Here is an 18,666-nt window from a genome sequence, read left to right on the forward strand (position 1 = left end):
TAACGAAGACTCGAATAAGACGAATAACAAGTTTGTGTTGTGCGTTGTAAGCAGGTAAGCGTTACGAAAAACACGTTTTTAATCCAGGGTTAATTCACAACTCACCAATTCCACTTCCTACAAATCTTAAATCTTCGAATGAAATCCCTCACTACATCTGTGTCAGATTGCTTCCCCCTTATAAACTACAATTTGATTGGTTCTGATAGTACTTGAAATCTGATTGGTGTGACAAACACACCTACTTCGCTGACTGAGCCACAGACTGACTACATGGCCCATCACGCCGACTAAGAGCTATTTTTGAAAAAATAACTCAAAAAGAGAGATAGCAGCGCACAGACCTGAAAGATATAAAAAAAGAGAGATAGTAGCACACAGACCTGAAAGATATAAAAAAAGACAGATAGTAGCTGCACAATCCTGAAAGATATAAATCAAAGGCTCCTCGAGCAACCTCATGGTAATTTGGTAATTCGATGAAGTGCTGACCTTCGCATTTTTTTCTAAATAAGTGTCCAATTTGCGTTCGAATGTTTTGTTTTTCCACATGAGTTGCGTCATTGATTATTCGTGCTCTTAGGTGTCGTAGCGCTATTCAGTTTTCACCACAAAAATATTTATGGGTTAGTGTATTACCTTTGAACCTTTTTAGCATTATGTAAATTTGTTTTGTGAATATCTGTACTTTTCTGTCAGCACGTATAGCGTTATTTTTGAGCAGCGGATAGAATTTGAGAGAAAGATACGCCTGAGCACTTCGTGTTTCTGCTCGACTCAAAAAGATGAAAAACAGATGACGTGACACGAGGTGACGTGACGCGAAACAAAAACATGCTGTGGATGTGGTGTTAACTAAACTCGTGACATGGCGAGCGTAATAATTTTTTAACCGTAACTACATGTAACTCATAGCTGCTTTCAGTAATGTCACAATTTCACTTAATTTGCCTTTCAATGTTTTCTTGCGTGAACGGGTCATTGATAGTTTTTCTTCTTTAAATAAGCATTCAATAATGTGCCTTTGAATGTTTTACTTTTCCATGGGAATTGGATAAAACTAATTAAAGGCCTCTCACCATCTTGCAGTCCCTCTTGAAAGTTTTTGAGACATTAGTCAATGCAAGAAAAAGCCCTCACTTTGAAAGTTTTTATCACAAGTACATTTTCGCCTATAGAAAGCATCACGGTTGTGACACTGCCTTACTCAGTTTAACGCAGGAATGGAAAAAGGAACTTGACAATCACAAAGTGATTGGTCTTGTTTCTATATATGGACTTAACTAAAGCATTCGATACGGTGGCTCACGATTTGATAATATCGAAATTAAAAATGTACGGGGCTGATGATAAAACCGTTAAACTCATTAAGGATTACCTCTCAAATCGGCGACAAAGGGTAAGGATCGGCAGCAATTTCTCCACATGGCAAGATATAAAAGCTGAAATTCTGCAGGGCTCCATACTTGGACCTCTGCTTTTCAATATATTTATGAATGATCTAGCCTATGTTGTAAAGAAAAGTAAACGACCTTATTATAGGTCGGAATATAACGAGGCATTTTAACAACGCAAACAAAATTGAGGCGTAATAAAATTAACGCAAATTTAAGAAAAGTTCTGGTTAAATGCTTATAGTAAACGTGTTTATATTAATTAACATCAATAAAATAAACGCGAATTTTTGAAATTCCTGTTATTCACATGTATCGTTAATTTCCTATAATAAGGTATCTGCTTATGCAGATGACACACAAATTTTCTACGCTGATAAAGATCCCGCCAAAGTTCAAGACACAATTAACACTGATCTATACCACGTTGACAAGTGGTATACCGACAATGGTATGAAAAGAAACCATTCCAAGTACCAAGCGATTGTGATGGGTAAAACGCAGAACAAACCATTATTTCGCTGTGAAAATGCAGTTATTCCAATTGCCGAGGATTTTGATCTACTTGGTGTAACTGTGGACGACAAACGCAAGTTTGACAGGCATGTCACTAAAGTCTGTAGGAAAGTGTCTCAACAAGTTGCAGTATTATAGCGCATGAAGAAAATGCAACCGTACGAAATAAGAAAGACAATCTATACGTCTTTTATTGCTCCGCATTTTAATTACTGCGCAGAGACATGGCACTTCTGCAGCAAAACCTCTGCAGCAAAGCTAAAGAAGGTTAATGAAAGGGCCATTCGCTTTGTTTTCAAGGACAAGAACACCCCTTACAGGGACCTTCTACAAGCCCTTAGCCTGCCAACCTTGGCCGACCAACAAGCATAAAAAATTGCTAGCTCGATTTTCCAAACAATAAGCGGTCCTAGCCCTCCCTACTTGCGTGAGCCGATACAACTTAGAAACTCTTCCTACAACTTAAGAGGACAAAATATTTTCAATCTACCTAAAGTGCAAACTACGAAGCACTGACTCTCTTGGCGATATTTCACCCCCAAATTATGGAATAGCCTCTCAGACACTGCCAGAATTTCAATATGCTATAAAACCTTTAGAAAGGCGTTAAATGCTGTAGATATTAGTCGTCATTTTTAATTTTTAAGTAAGTGATTGTATATATTTTAAAACTTTTAGCTCACTTTTTTTAACAAATTTTTAAGCTAGAAATTTTTAATCAGGAAATGCGTCGCACATATTTAAAGCTTTAAATCTTTGAAGAATTTTATTCACTTTATTTTATTTTTGTTTATTTTTCATTGTGGCTTACCTGTAAACTAGCTGGTGGGTTCCTGCAGATTTTGCTTACCATATCTGCGGGACGCATCGAAACCATAGCTAAGTGTAATGACCACATTAAACATTGTATTGTATTGTATTGTTGTATTGTCATTGGTGGTTCGTGCTCTCAGGCTTCGCGAATTCTATTTCATCACAAAAATATTTAAGTGTAACCTTTGATCCTTTTTAGCATTAGGTAAATTTGTTTTGTGAATATGTTTACTTTTCTGTCAGCACGTAAAGAGTTATTTTTGAGCAGCGAATAAAACTTAAGAAAGATATGCGTTTCTGCACGACTCAAAAAGATGAAAAACGGATGTCGTGACACGAAGATGATGTGACGCGAAACAAAATCGTGCAGTATGAATGTTGTGTTTACTAAAACGTGTCACATGGTAATGGTAACTGCATGTAGCTTATAGCTGCTATCAGTAATGTCACAATCTCACTTCATTTGCGTTTGAATGTTTCCTTATGTGAATGGGTCATTGATAGCGTATGCTCTACGGCTTCCTAGAGTGAATTCTATTCTCTTTTATCATCAGAGGATAAGCCTTATCCTCTTTCGATTTGTTTTGTAAAAATTCAACCTCGTTCCCTGAAAGAGACAGACCCTGGGAACGAGGTTGTAGGATAATTTTTTTTGATTGACATGTGCTGAATGGCGTTTTAAAGAACCTTTCTGTCAGCACGTTTACCGTTAAATGCATGAATTAATTGCGGTTTAATATCAGAATGGAGTGAACAAGAAACGGAAACACGTCACTTCAAGTTCGCGAATCATCACTACACCTCATTACCATTCGGTAAAAAGAGAGCTTCATAGTAGCTGCACAGACCTGAAAAATTAAAAAAAAAAAAAAATTTCCTTTGAGATGTGATGGACAGGAACAAACTAATATCCTGCGACACTTGACTGACTAATTAAATTTGGTATGTAGAGTCTGAATTATTATATCTTGCCATTTTATTTAGTGCGTGGAATATATATAATTGAGTAGTAATCAATATTGATAATTACCGGTAAAAATTTAAAAATTATTATGCGCTCTTTTCGCAGAAATAATAAATTCAAATAATTATGCTCAAAAGCATGTTACAACACTATAAATATTTTAAGGCAAATAAAAAACTCAAATGTACATAATAATTTAAGGTAAAAATAAATAACGCTAAAAAATATAAAAACACTTGATAATTTCATAAGTTAAAAATTGTTAAAAAACATTACATTTTAAAAGCAAGTGTAAAAAGATGAATTTTTAGTAAAGATTTTTTAAGAAACAAAAAGAAAGAAGCGCACCAACCTGAAAAAGATAAAAAGAAAGACAGAAGCGCACCAACATAAAAGATACAAAAAGAAAGACAGAAGCGCACCAACCTGAAAGATATAAAAAGAAAGAGAGAAGCGCACAACCCTGAAAGATATAAAAAGAAAGAGAGAAGCCCACCAACCTGCAAGATATAAAAAGAAAGAGAGAAGCACACAAACCTGCAAGATATAAAAAAAAAAAGAGAGAAGCGCACCAACCTGAAAGATATAAAGAGAAAGACAGCAACGCACCAACCTTAAAGATAAAAAGAGAAAGACAGCGGCGCACCAACCAGAAAGATATAAAGAGAAAGACAGCGGCGCACCAACCTGAAAGATAAAAAGAGAAAGACAGCAGCACACCAACCTGAAAGATATAAAGAGAAAGACAGCGGCGCACCAACCTGAAAGATATAAAGAGAAAGACAGCGGCCCACCAACCTGAAAGATATAAAGAGAAAGACAGCAGCGCACCAACCTGAAAGATAAAAAGAGAAAGACAGCTGCGCACCAACCTGAAAGATAAAGAGAAAGACAGTAGCACACCAACCTGAAAGATATAAAGAGAAAGACAGCTGTGCACCAACCTAAAAGATAAAAAGAGAAAGACAGTAGCACACCAACCTGAAAGATAAAAAGAGAAAGACAGCTGCGCACCAACCTGAAAGATAAAAAGAGAAAGACAGAAGCGCACCAACCTGAAAGGTAAAAAGAGAAAGACAGCTGCGCACCAACCTAAAAGATAAAAAGAGAAAGACAGCAGCGCACCAACCTGAAAGATAAAAAGAGAAAGACAGCAACGCACCAACCTGAAAGATATAAAGAGAAAGACAGCGGCGCACCAACCTGAAAGATATAAAGAGAAAGACAGCAGCGCACCAACCTGAAAGATAAAAAGAGAAAGACAGCTGCGCACCAACCTGAAAGATAAAAAGAGAAAGACAGAAGCGCACCAACCTGAAAGGTAAAAAGAGAAAGACAGCTGCGCACCAACCTGAAAGATAAAAAGAGAAAGACAGCAACGCACCAACCTGAAAGATAAAAAGAGAAAGACAGCAACGCACCAACCTGAAAGATAAAAAGAGAAAGACAGCAGCGCACCAACCTGAAAGATAAAAAGAGAAAGACAGCTGCGCACCAACCTGAAAGATATAAAGAGAAAGACAGCAGCACACCAACCTGAAAGATAAAAAGAGAAAGACAGCTGCGAACCAACCTGAAAGATAAAAAGAGAAAGACAGAAGCGCACCAACCTGAAAGGTAAAATGAGAAAGACAGCTGCGCACCAACCTGAAAGATATAAAGAGAAAGACAGCAGCGCACCAACCTAAAAGATAAAAAGAGAAAGACAGCAACGCACCAACCTGAAAGATATAAAGAGAAAGACAGCGGCGCACCAACCTGAAAGATATAAAGAGAAAGACAGCGGCGCACCAACCTGAAAGATATAAAGGGAAAGACAGCAGCGCACCAACCTGAAAGATAAAAAGAGAAAAACAGCTGCGCACCAACCTGAAAGATATAAAGAGAAAGACAGCTGCGCACCAACCTGAAAGATATAAAGAGAAAGACAGCCGCGCACCAACCTGAAAGATATAAAGAGAAAGACAGCAGCGCACCAACCTGAAAGATAAAAAGAGAAAGACAGCTGCGCACCAACCTGAAAGATATAAAGAGAAAGACAGCGGCGCACCAACCTGAAAGATATAAAGAGAAAGACAGCTGCGCACCAACCTGAAAGATATAAAGAGAAAAACAGCTGCGAACCAACCTGAAAGATATAAATAGAAAGACAGCAGCGCACCAACCTGAAAGATATAAAGAGAAAGACAGCCGCGCACCAACCTGAAAGATATAAAGAGAAAGACAGCGGCGCACCAACCTGAAAGATATAAAGAGAAAGACAGCTGCGCACCAACCTGAAAGATATAACGAGAAAGACAGCTGCGTACCAACCTGAAAGATAAAAAGAGAAAGACAGCTGTGCACCAACCTGAAAGATAAAAAGAGAAAGACAGCTGCGCACCAACCTGAAAGATATAAAGAGAAAGACAGCGGCTCACCAACCTGAAAGATAAAAAGAGAAAGACAGCTGCGCACCAACCTGAAAGATATAAAGAGAAAGACAGCGGCGCACCAACCTGAAAGATATAAAGAGAAAGACAGCAGCACACCAACCTGAAAGATAAAAAGAGAAAGACAGCTGCGCACCAACCTGAAAGGTAAAAAGAGAAAGACAGCAGCACACCAACCTGAAAGATAAAAAGAGAAAGACAGCTGCGCACCAACCTGAAAGATATAAAGAGAAAGACAGCGGCTCACCAACCTGAAAGATAAAAAGAGAAAGACAGCGGCGCACCAACCTGAAAGATATAAAGAGAAAGACAGCGGTGCACCAACCTGAAAGATAAAAAGAGAAAGACAGCGGCTCACCAACCTGAAAGATAAAAAGAGAAAGACAGCGGCTCACCAACCTGAAAGATAAAAAGAGAAAGACAGCGGCGCACCAACCTGAAAGATAAAAAGAGAAAGACAACGGCTCACCAACCTGAAAGATAAAAAGAGAAAGACAGCGGCGCACCAACCTGAAAGATATAAAGAGAAAGACAGCGGTGCACCAACCTGAAAGATAAAAAGAGAAAGACAGCGGCTCACCAACCTGAAAGATAAAAAGAGAAAGACAGCGGCTCACCAACCTGAAAGATAAAAAGAGAAAGACAGCGGCGCACCAACCTGAAAGATAAAAAGAGAAAGACAGCAGCACACCAACCTGAAAGATAAAAAGAGAAAGACAGCTGCGAACCAACCTGAAAGATAAAAAGAGAAAGACAGAAGCGCACCAACCTGAAAGGTAAAATGAGAAAGACAGCTGCGCACCAACCTGAAAGATATAAAGAGAAAGACAGCAGCGCACCAACCTAAAAAGATAAAAAGAGAAAGACAGCAACGCACCAACCTGAAAGATATAAAGAGAAAGACAGCGGCGCACCAACCTGAAAGATATAAAGAGAAAGACAGCGGCGCACCAACCTGAAAGATATAAAAAGAAAGACAGCAGCGCACCAACCTGAAAGATAAAAAGAGAAAAACAGCTGCGCACCAACCTGAAAGATATAAAGAGAAAGACAGCTGCGCACCAACCTGAAAGATATAAAGAGAAAGACAGCCGCGCACCAACCTGAAAGATATAAAGAGAAAGACAGCAGCGCACCAACCTGAAAGATAAAAAGAGAAAGACAGCTGCGCAACAACCTGAAAGATATAAAGAGAAAGACAGCGGCGCACCAACCTGAAAGATATAAAGAGAAAGACAGCTGCGCACCAACCTGAAAGATATAAAGAGAAAAACAGCTGCGAACCAACCTGAAAGATATAAATAGAAAGACAGCAGCGCACCAACCTGAAAGATATAAAGAGAAAGACAGCCGCGCACCAACCTGAAAGATATAAAGAGAAAGACAGCGGCGCACCAACCTGAAAGATATAAAGAGAAAGACAGCTGCGCACCAACCTGAAAGATATAACGAGAAAGACAGCTGCGTACCAACCTGAAAGATAAAAAGAGAAGGACAGCTGCGCACCAACCTGAAAGATAAAAAGAGAAAGACAGCTGCGCACCAACCTGAAAGATATAAAGAGAAAGACAGCGGCTCACCAACCTGAAAGATAAAAAGAGAAAGACAGCTGCGCACCAACCTGAAAGATATAAAGAGAAAGACAGCGGCGCACCAACCTGAAAGATATAAAGAGAAAGACAGCAGCACACCAACCTGAAAGATAAAAAGAGAAAGACAGCTGCGCACCAACCTGAAAGGTAAAAAGAGAAAGACAGCAGCACACCAACCTGAAAGATAAAAAGAGAAGGACAGCTGCGCACCAACCTGAAAGATATAAAGAGAAAGACAGCGGCTCACCAACCTGAAAGATAAAAAGAGAAAGACAGCGGCGCACCAACCTGAAAGATATAAAGAGAAAGACAGCGGTGCACCAACCTGAAAGATAAAAAGAGAAAGACAGCGGCTCACCAACCTGAAAGATAAAAAGAGAAAGACAGCGGCGCACCAACCTGAAAGATAAAAAGAGAAAGACAACGGCTCACCAACCTAAAAGATAAAAAGAGAAAGACAGCGGCTCACCAACCTGAAAGATATAAAGAGAAAGTAGCGGCTCACCAACCTGAAAGATAAAAAGAGAAAGACAGCGGCTCACCAACCTGAAAGATAAAAAGAGAAAGACAGCGGCGCACCAACCTGAAAGATAAAAAGAGAAAGACAGCGGCTCACCAACCTGAAAGATAAAAAGAGAAAGACAGCGGCTCACCAACCTGAAAGATATAAAGAGAAAGACAGCGGCTCACCAACGTGAAAGATAAAAAGAGAAAGACAGCGGTGCACCAACCTGAAAGATAAAAAGAGAAAGACAGCGGCTCACCAACCTGAAAGATAAAAAGAGAAAGACAGCGGCGCACCAACCTGAAAGATATAAAGAGAAAGACAGCAGCGCACCAACCTGAAAGATAAAAAGAGAAAGACAGCGGCTCACCAACCTGAAAGATAAAAAGAGAAAGACAGCGGCTCACCAACCTGAAAGATAAAAAGAGAAAGACAGCTGCGCACCAACCTGAAAGATATAAAGAGAAAGACAGCGGCTCACCAACCTGAAAGATAAAAAGAGAAAGACAGCGGCTCACCAACCTGAAAGATAAAAAGAGAAAGACAGCGGTGCACCAACCTGAAAGATAAAAAGAGAAAGACAGCGGCTCACCAACCTGAAAGATATAAAGAGAAAGACAGCTACGCACCAACCTGAAAGATAAAAAGACAAAGACAGCGGCTCACCAACCTGAAAGATAGAAAGAGAAAGACAGCTGCGCACCAACTTGAAAGATAAAAAGAGAAAGACAGCTGCGCACCAACCTGAAAGATATAAAGAGAAAGACAGCTGCGCACCAACCTGAAAGATAAAAAGAGAAAGAGAGCGGCTCACCAACCTGAAAGATAAAAAGAGAAAGACAGCGGCTCACCAACCTGAAAGATATAAAGAGAAAGACAGCGGCTCACCAACCTGAAAGATAAAAAGAGAAAGACAGCGGTGCACCAACCTGAAAGATAAAAAGAGAAAGACAGCGGCTCACCAACCTGAAAGATAAAAAGAGAAAGACAGCGGCACACCAACCTGAAAGATAAAAAGAGAAAGACAGCTGCGCACCAACCTGAAAGATAACAAGAGAAAGACAGCGGCGCACCAACCTGAAAGATATAAAGAGAAAGACAGCTGCACACCAACCTGAAAGATAAAAAGAGAAAGACAGCGGCTCACCAACCTGAAAGATATAAAGAGAAAGACAGCTGCGCACCAACCTGAAAGATAAAAAGAGAAAGACAGCGGCTCACCAACTTGAAAGATAAAAAGAGAAAGACAGCGGCACACCAACCTGAAAGATAAAAAGAGAAAGACAGCTGCGCACCAACCTGAAAGATATAAAGAGAAAGACAGCGGCTCACCAACCTGAAAGATAAAAAGAGAAAGACAGCGGCTCACCAACCTGAAAGATAAAAAGAGAAAGACAGCGGTGCACCAACCTGAAAGATAAAAAGAGAAAGACAGCGGCTCACCAACCTAAAAGATAAAAAGAGAAAGACAGCGGCTCACCAACCTGAAAGATAAAAAGACAAAGACAGCGGCTCACCAACCTGAAAGATAAAAAGAGAAAGACAGCGGCGCACCAACCTGAAAGATAAAAAGAGAAAGACAGCGGCTCACTAACCTGAAAGATATAAAGAGAAAGACAGGAGCGCACCAACCTGAAAGATATAAAGAGAAAGACAGCGGCGCACCAACCTGAAAGATAAAAAGAGAAAGACAGCGGCTCACCAACCTGAAAGATAAAAAGAGAAAGACAGCGGCTCACCAACCTGAAAGATATAAAGAGAAAGACAGCTGCGCACCAACCTGAAAGATATAAAGAGAAAGACAGCGGCTCACCAACCTGAAAGATAAAAAGAGAAAGACAGCTGCACACCAACCTGAAAGATATAAAGAGAAAGACAGCGGCTCACCAACCTGAAAGATAAAAAGAGTAAGACAGCGGCTCACCAACCTGAAAGATAAAAAGAGAAAGACAGCGGCTCACCAACCTGAAAGATATAAAGAGAAAGACAGCAGCGCACCAACCTGAAAGATATAAAGAGAAAGACAGCGGCCCACCAACCTGAAAGATAAAAAGAGAAAGACAGCGGCTTACCAACCTGAAAGATAAAAAGAGAAAGACAGCGGCGCACCAACCTGAAAGATATAAAGAGAAAGACAGCTGCGCACCAACCTGAAAGATATAAAGAGAAAGACAGCGGTGCACCAACCTGAAAGATATAAAGAGAAAGACAGCGGCGCACCAACCTGAAAGATATAAAGAGAAAGACAGCGGCTCACCAACCTGAAAGATATAAAGAGAAAGACAGCGGCTCACCAACCTGAAAGATAAAAAGAGAAAGACAGCGGCGCACCAACCTGAAAGTTAAAAAGAGAAAGACAGCGGCGCACCAACCTGAAAGATATAAAGAGAAAGACAGCTGCACACCAACCTGAAAGATAAAAAGAGAAAGACAGCGGCGCACCAACCTGAAAGATATAAAGAGAAAGACAGCTGCGCACCAACCTGAAAGATAAAAAGAGAAAGACAGCGGCTCACCAACCTGAAAGATAAAAAGAGAAAGACAGCGGCACACCAACCTAAAAAATAAAAAGAGAAAGACAGCGGCTCACCAACCTGAAAGATATAAAGAGAAAGACAGCTGCGCACCAACCTGAAAGATATAAAGAGAAAGACAGCTGCGCACCAACCTGAAAGATAAAAAGAGAAAGACAGCTGCGCACCAACCTGAAAGATATAAAGAGAAAGACAGCTGCGCACCAACCTGAAAGATATAAAGAGAAAGACAGCAGCGCACCAACCTGAAAGATATAAAGAGAAAGACAGCGGCTCACCAACCTGAAAGATATAAAGAGAAAGACAGCGGCGCACCAACCTAAAAAGATAAAAAGAGAAAGACAGCGGCTCACCAACCTGAAAGATAAAAGGAGAAAGACAGCGGCGCACCAACCTGAAAGATATAAAGAGAAAGACAGCAGCGCACCAACCTGAAAGATATAAAGAGAAAGACAGCCGCGCACCAACCTGAAAGATATAAAGAGAAAGACAGCGGCTCACCAACCTGAAAGATAAAAAGAGAAAGACAGCGGCGCACCAACCTGAAAGATATAAAGAGAAAGACAGCAGCGCACCAACCTGGAAGATATAAAGAGAAAGACAGCCGCGCACCAACCTAAAAGATATAAAGAGAAAGACAGCCGCGCACGAACCTGAAAGATATAAAGAGAAAGACAGCTGCGTACCAACCTGAAAGATAAAAAGAGAAGGACAGCTGCGCACCAACCTGAAAGATATAAAGAGAAAGACAGCGGCTCACCAACCTGAAAGATATAAAGAGAAAGACAGCGGCGCACCAACCTGAAAGATAAAAAGAGAAAGACAGCGGCGCACCAACCTGAAAGATATGAAGAGAAAGACAGCAGCGCACCAACCTGAAAGATATAAAGAGAAAGACAGCCGCGCACCAACCTGAAAGATATAAAGAGAAAGACAGCTGTGCACCAACCTGAAAGATAAAAAGAGAAAGACAGCGGCTCACCAACCTGAAAGATAAAAAGAGAAAGACAGCGGCTCACCAACCTGAAAGATAAAAAGAGAAAGACAGCGGCTCACCAACCTGAAAGATATAAAGAGAAAGACAGCAGCGCACCAACCTGAAAGATATAAAGAGAAAGACAGCGGCGCACCAACCTGAAAGATAAAAAGAGAAAGACAGCGGCTCACCAACCTGAAAGATAAAAAGAGAAAGACAGCGGCGCACCAACCTGAAAGATATAAAGAGAAAGACAGCTGCGCACCAACCTGAAAGATATAAAGAGAAAGACAGCGGCGCACCAACCTGAAAGATATAAAGAGAAAGACAGCGGCGCGCCAACCTGAAAGATATAAAGAGAAAGACAGCGGCTCACCAACCTAACAGATATAAAGAGAAAGACAGCGGCTCACCAACCTGAAAGATAAAAAGAGAAAGACAGCGGCGCACCAACCTGAAAGATAAAAAAAAAAAAAGACAGCAGTGCACCAACCTGAAAGATATAAAGAGAAAGACAGCTGCACACCAACCTGAAAGATAAAAAGAGAAAGACAGCGGCGCACCAACCTGAAAGATATAAAGAGAAAGACAGCTGCGCACCAACCTGAAAGATAAAAAGAGAAAGACAGCGGCTCACCAACCTGAAAGATAAAAAGAGAAAGACCGCGGCACACCAACCTGAAAGATAAAAAGAGAAAGACAGCGGCTCACCAACCTGAAAGATATAAAGAGAAAGACAGCTGCGCACCAACCTGAAAGATATAAAGAGAAAGACAGCTGCGCACCAACCTGAAAGATAAAAAGAGAAAGACAGCTGCGCACCAATCTGAAAGATATAAAGAGAAAGACAGCTGCGCACCAACCTGAAAGATATATAGAGAAAGACAGCAGCGCACCAACCTGAAAGATAAAAAGAGAAAGACAGCGGCTCACCAAGCTGAAAGATAAAAAGAGAAAGACAGCTGCGCACCAACCTGAAAGATAAAAAGAGAAAGACAGCGGCTCACCAACCTGAAACATATAAAGAGAAAGACAGCAGCGCACCAACCTGAAAGATATAAAGAGAAAGACAGCTGCACACCAACCTGAAAGATATAAAGAGAAAGACAGCCGCGCACCAACCTGAAAGATATAAAGAGAAAGACAGCAGCGCACCAACCTGAAAGATAAAAAGAGAAAGACAGCTGCGCACCAACCTGAAAGATAAAAAGAGAAAGACAGCGGCTCACCAACCTGAAAGATAAAAAGAGAAAGACAGCGGCTCACCAACCTGAAAGATAAAAAGAGAAAGACAGCGGCTCACCAACCTGAAAGATAAAAAGAGAAAGACAGCGGCTTACCAACCTGAAAGATAAAAAGAGAAAGACAGCTGCGCACCAACCTGAAAGATATAAAGAGAAAGACAGCGGCTCACCAACCTGAAAAATAAAAAGAGAAAGGCAGCGGCTCACCAACCTGAAAGATAAAAGGAGAAAGACAGCGGCGCACCAACCTGAAAGATATAAAGAGAAAGACAGCAGCGCACCAACCTGAAAGATATAAAGAGAAAGACAGCCGCGCACCAACCTGAAAGATATAAAGAGAAAGACAGCGGCTCACCAACCTGAAAGATAAAAAGAGAAAGACAGCGGCGCACCAACCTGAAAGATATAAAGAGAAAGACAGCAGCGCACCAACCTGAAAGATATAAAGAGAAAGACAGCCGCGCACCAACCTGAAATATATAAAGAGAAAGACAGCCGCGCACCAACCTGAAAGATATAAAGAGAAAGACAGCGGCGCACCAACCTGAAAGATATAAAGAGAAAGACAGCGGCTCACCAACCTGAAAGATATAAAGAGAAAGACAGCGGCTCACCAACCTGAAAGATAAAAAGAGAAAGACAGCGGCGCACCAACCTGAAAGATAAAAAGAGAAAGACAGCGGCGCACCAACCTAAAAGATATAAAGAGAAAGACAGCGGCTCACCAACCTGAAAGATTTAAAGAGAAAGACAGCCGCGCACCAACCTGAAAGATATAAAGAGAAGGACAGCTGCGCACCAACCTGAAAGATAAAAAGAGAAAGACAGCTGCGCACCAACCTGGAAAATATAAAGAGAAAGACAGCTGCGCACCAACCTGGAAGATATAAAGAGAAAGACAGCGGCTCACCAACCTGAAAGATAAAAAGAGAAAGAGAGCGGCTCACTAACCTGAAAGATATAAAGAGAAAGACAGCAGCGCACCAACCTGAAAGATATAAAGAGAAAGACAGCGGCGCACCAACCTGAAAGATAAAAAGAGAAAGACAGCGGCTCACCAACCTGAAAGATAAAAAGAGAAAGACAGCGGCTCACCAACCTGAAAGATAAAAAGAGAAAGACAGCGGCTCACCAACCTGAAAGATAAAAAGAGAAAGACAGCGGTGCACCAACCTGATAGATAAAAAGAGAAAGACAGCGGCTCACCAACCTGAAAAATAAAAAGAGAAAGACAGCGGCTCACCAACCTGAAAGATAAAAAGAGAAAGACAGCGGCGCACCAACCTGAAAGATAAAAAGAGAAAGACAGCGGCTCACCAACCTGAAAGATATAAAGAGAAAGACAGGAGCGCACCAACCTGAAAGATATAAAGAGAAAGACAGCGGCGCACCAACCTGAAAGATAAAAAGAGAAAGACAGCGGCTCACCAACCTGAAAGATAAAAAGAGAAAGACAGCGGCTCACCAACCTGAAAGATATAAAGAGAAAGACAGGAGCGCACCAACCTGAAAGATATAAAGAGAAAGACAGCGGCGCACCAACCTGAAAGATATAAAGAGAAAGACAGCTGCGCACCAACCTGAAAGATATAAAGAGAAAGACAGCGGCGCACCAACCTGAAAGATAAAAAGAGAAAGACAGCGGCTCACCAACCTGAAAGATAAAAAGAGAAAGACAGCGGCTCACCAACCTGAAAGATATAAAGAGAAAGACAGGAGCGCACCAACCTGAAAGATATAAAGAGAAAGACAGCGGCGCACCAACCTGAAAGATAAAAAGAGAAAGACAGCGGCTCACCAACCTGAAAGATAAAAAGAGAAAGACAGCGGCTCACCAACCTGAAAGATATAAAGAGAAAGACAGCTGCGCACCAACCTGAAAGATATAAAGAGAAAGACAGCGGCTCACCAACCTGAAAGATAAAAAGAGAAAGACAGCTGCACACCAATCTGAAAGATATAAAGAGAAAGACAGCGGCTCACCAACCTGAAAGATAAAAAGAGTAAGACAGCGGCTCACCAACCTGAAAGATAAAAAGAGAAAGACAGCGGCTCACCAACCTGAAAGATATAAAGAGAAAGACAGCAGCGCACCAACCTGAAAGATATAAAGAGAAAGACAGCGGCGCACCAACCTGAAAGATAAAAAGAGAAAGACAGCGGCTCACCAACCTGAAAGATAAAAAGAGAAAGACAGCGGCGCACCAACCTGACAGATATAAAGAGAAAGACAGCTGCGCACAAACCTGAAAGATATAAAGAGAAAGACAGCGGTGCACCAACCTGAAAGATATAAAGAGAAAGACAGCTGCGCACCAACCTGAAAGATATATAGAGAAAGACAGCAGCGCACCAACCTGAAAGATATAAAGAGAAAGACAGCGGCTCACCAAGCTGAAAAATATAAAGAGAAAGACAGCGGCGCACCAACCTGAAAGATAAAAAGAGAAAGACAGCGGCTCACCAACCTGAAAGATAAAAGGAGAAAGACAGCGGCGCACCAACCTGAAAGATATAAAGAGAAAGACAGCAGCGCACCAACCTGAAAGATATAAAGAGAAAGACAGCCGCGCACCAACCTGAAAGATATAAAGAGAAAGACAGCGGCTCACCAACCTGAAAGATAAAAAGAGAAAGACAGCGGCGCACCAACCTGAAAGATATAAAGAGAAAGACAGCGGCTCACCAACCTGAAAGATAAAAAGAGAAAGACAGCCGCGCACCAACCTGAAAGATATAAAGAGAAAGACAGCCGCGCACCAACCTGAAAGATATAAAGAGAAAGACAGCTGCGTACCAACCTGAAAGATAAAAAGAGAAGGACAGCTGCGCACCAACCTGAAAGATATAAAGAGAAAGACAGCGGCTCACCAACCTGAAAGATATAAAGAGAAAGACAGCGGCGCACCAACCTTAAAGATAAAAAGAGAAAGATAGCGGCGCACCAACCTGAAAGATATAAAGAGAAAGACAGCAGCGCACCAACCTGAAAGATATAAAGAGAAAGACAGCCGCGCACCAACCTGAAAGATATAAAGAGAAAGACAGCTGTGCACCAACCTGAAAGATAAAAAGAGAAAGACAGCGGCTCACCAACCTGAAAGATAAAAAGAGAAAGACAGCGGCTCACCAACCTGAAAGATAAAAAGAGAAAGACAGCGGCTCACCAACCTAAAAGATATAAAGAGAAAGACAGCAGCGCACCAACCTGATAGATATAAAGAGAAAGACAGCGGCGCACCAACCTGAAAGATAAAAAGAGAAAGACAGCGGCTCACCAACCTGAAAGATAAAAAGAGAAAGACAGCGGCGCACCAACCTGAAAGATATAAAGAGAAAGACAGCTGCGCACCAACCTGAAAGATATAAAGAGAAAGACAGCGGCGCACCAACCTGAAAGATATAAAGAGATAGACAGCGGCGCACCAACCTGAAAGATATAAAGAGAAAGACAGCGGCTCACCAACCTGAAAGATATAAAGAGAAAGACAGCGGCTCACCAACCTGAAAGATAAAAAGAGAAAGACAGCGGCGCACCAACCTGAAAGATAAAAAGAGAAAGACAGCAGCGCACCAACCTGAAAGATATAAAGAGAAAGACAGCTGCACACCAACCTGAAAGATAAAAAGAGAAAGACAGCGGCTCACCAACCTGAAAGATAAAAAGAGAAAGACAGCGGCGCACCAACCTGAAAGATAAAAAGAGAAAGACAGCAGCGCACCAACCTGAAAGATATAAAGAGAAAGACAGCTGCACACCAACCTGAAAGATAAAAAGAGAAAGACAGCGGCTCACCAACCTGAAAGATATAAAGAGAAAGACAGCGGCTCACCAACCTGAAAGATATAAAGAGAAAGACAGCGGCGCACCAACCTGAAAGATAAAAAGAGAAAGACAGCGGCGCACCAACCTGAAAGATAAAAAGAGAAAGACAGCTGCGCACCAACCTGAAAGATAAAAAGAGAAAGACAGCGGCTCACCAACCTGAAAGATAAAAAGAGAAAGACAGCGGCTCACCAACCTGAAAGATAAAAAGAGAAAGACAGCGGCTCACCAACCTGAAAGATAAAAAGAGAAAGACAGCGGCTCACCAACCTGAAAGATAAAAAGAGAAAGACAGCGGCTCACCAACCTGAAAGATAAAAAGAGAAAGACAGCTGCGCACCAACCTGAAAGATAAAAAGAGAAAGACAGCGGCTCACCAACCTGAAACATATAAAGAGAAAGACAGCAGCGCACCAACCTGAAAGATATAAAGAGAAAGACAGCTGCGCACCAACCTGAAAGATATAAAGAGAAAGACAGCCGCGCACCAACCTGAAAGATATAAAGAGAAAGACAGCAGCGCACCAACCTGAAAGATAAAAAGAGAAAGACAGCTGCGCACCAACCTGAAAGATAAAAAGAGAAAGACAGCGGCTCACCAACCTGAAAGATAAAAAGAGAAAGACAGCGGCTCACCAACCTGAAAGATAAAAAGAGAAAGACAGCGGCTCACCAACCTGAAAGATAAAAAGAGAAAGACAGCGGCTCACCAACTTGAAAGATAAAAAGAGAAAGACAGCTGCGCACCAACCTGAAAGATATAAAGAGAAAGACAGCGGCTCACCAACCTGAAAGATAAAAAGAGAAAGACAGCGGCGCACCAACCTGAAAGATATAAAGAGAGAGACAGCAGCGCACCAACGTGGAAGATATAAAGAGAAAGACAGCCGCGCACCAACCTGAAAGATATAAAGAGAAAGACAGCCGCGCACCAACCTGAAAGATATAAAGAGAAAGACAGCGGCGCACCAACCTGAAAGATATAAAGAGAAAGACAGCGGCTCACCAACCTGAAAGATAAAAAGAGAAAGACAGCGGCGCACCAACCTGAAAGATAAAAAGAGAAAGACAGCGGCGCACCAACCTGAAAGATATAAAGAGAAAGACAGCGGCTCACCAACCTGAAAGATTTAAAGAGAAAGACAGCCGCGCACCAACCTGAAAGATATAAAGAGAAAGACAGCTGCGCACCAACCTGAAAGATAAAAAGAGAAAGACAGCTGCGCACCAACCTGAAAGATATAAAGAGAAAGACAGCTGCGCACCAACCTGGACGATATAAAGAGAAAGACAGCGGCTCACCAACCTGAAAGATAAAAAGAGAAAGAGAGCGGCTCACCAACCTGAAAGATATAAAGAGAAAGACAGCAGCGCACCAACCTGAAAGATATAAAGAGAAAGACAGCGGCGCACCAACCTGAAAGATAAAAAGAGAAAGACAGCGGCTCACCAACCTGAAAGATAAAAAGAGAAAGACAGCGGCGCACCAACCTGAAAGATAAAAAGAGAAAGACAGCGGTGCACCAACCTGATAGATAAAAAGAGAAAGACAGCGGCTCACCAACCTGAAAGATAAAAAGAGAAAGACAGCGGCTCACCAACCTGAAAGATAAAAAGAGAAAGACAGCGGCGCACCAACCTGAAAGATAAAAAGAGAAAGACAGCGGCTCACCAACCTGAAAGATATAAAGAGAAAGACAGGAGCGCACCAACCTGAAAGATATAAAGAGAAAGACAGCGGCGCACCAACCTGAAAGATAAAAAGAGAAAGACAGCGGCTCACCAACCTGAAAGATAAAAAGAGAAAGACAGCGGCTCACCAACCTGAAAGATATAAAGAGAAAGACAGCTGCGCACCAACCTGAAAGAT

At 41.7% G+C, this 18,666-nt stretch overlaps 1 long non-coding RNA gene across 3 annotated transcripts in view; it reads left to right on the plus strand.

The window, feature by feature from the left end:
• LOC144660190 (uncharacterized) overlaps positions 1-18,666 on the plus strand; it is a 69,021-nt gene that overhangs the window by 12,637 nt on the left and 37,718 nt on the right. The window contains exon 5 of one of the 3 annotated variants that reach the window (XR_013572057.1): positions 1,179-3,880. The exons of the other annotated variants lie outside the window; for them this stretch is intronic. This is a non-coding gene — a long non-coding RNA (uncharacterized LOC144660190). Of the gene's footprint in view, positions 1-1,178; positions 3,881-18,666 lie in introns of those variants that run through there. 3 annotated transcript variants of the gene reach the window in all.

Source organism: Oculina patagonica, chromosome 1, assembly GCF_052425735.1.
Source record: "Oculina patagonica isolate OP01 chromosome 1, crgOcupat, whole genome shotgun sequence".
In the NCBI taxonomy this organism is placed as follows: domain Eukaryota; kingdom Metazoa; phylum Cnidaria; class Anthozoa; order Scleractinia; family Oculinidae; genus Oculina; species Oculina patagonica.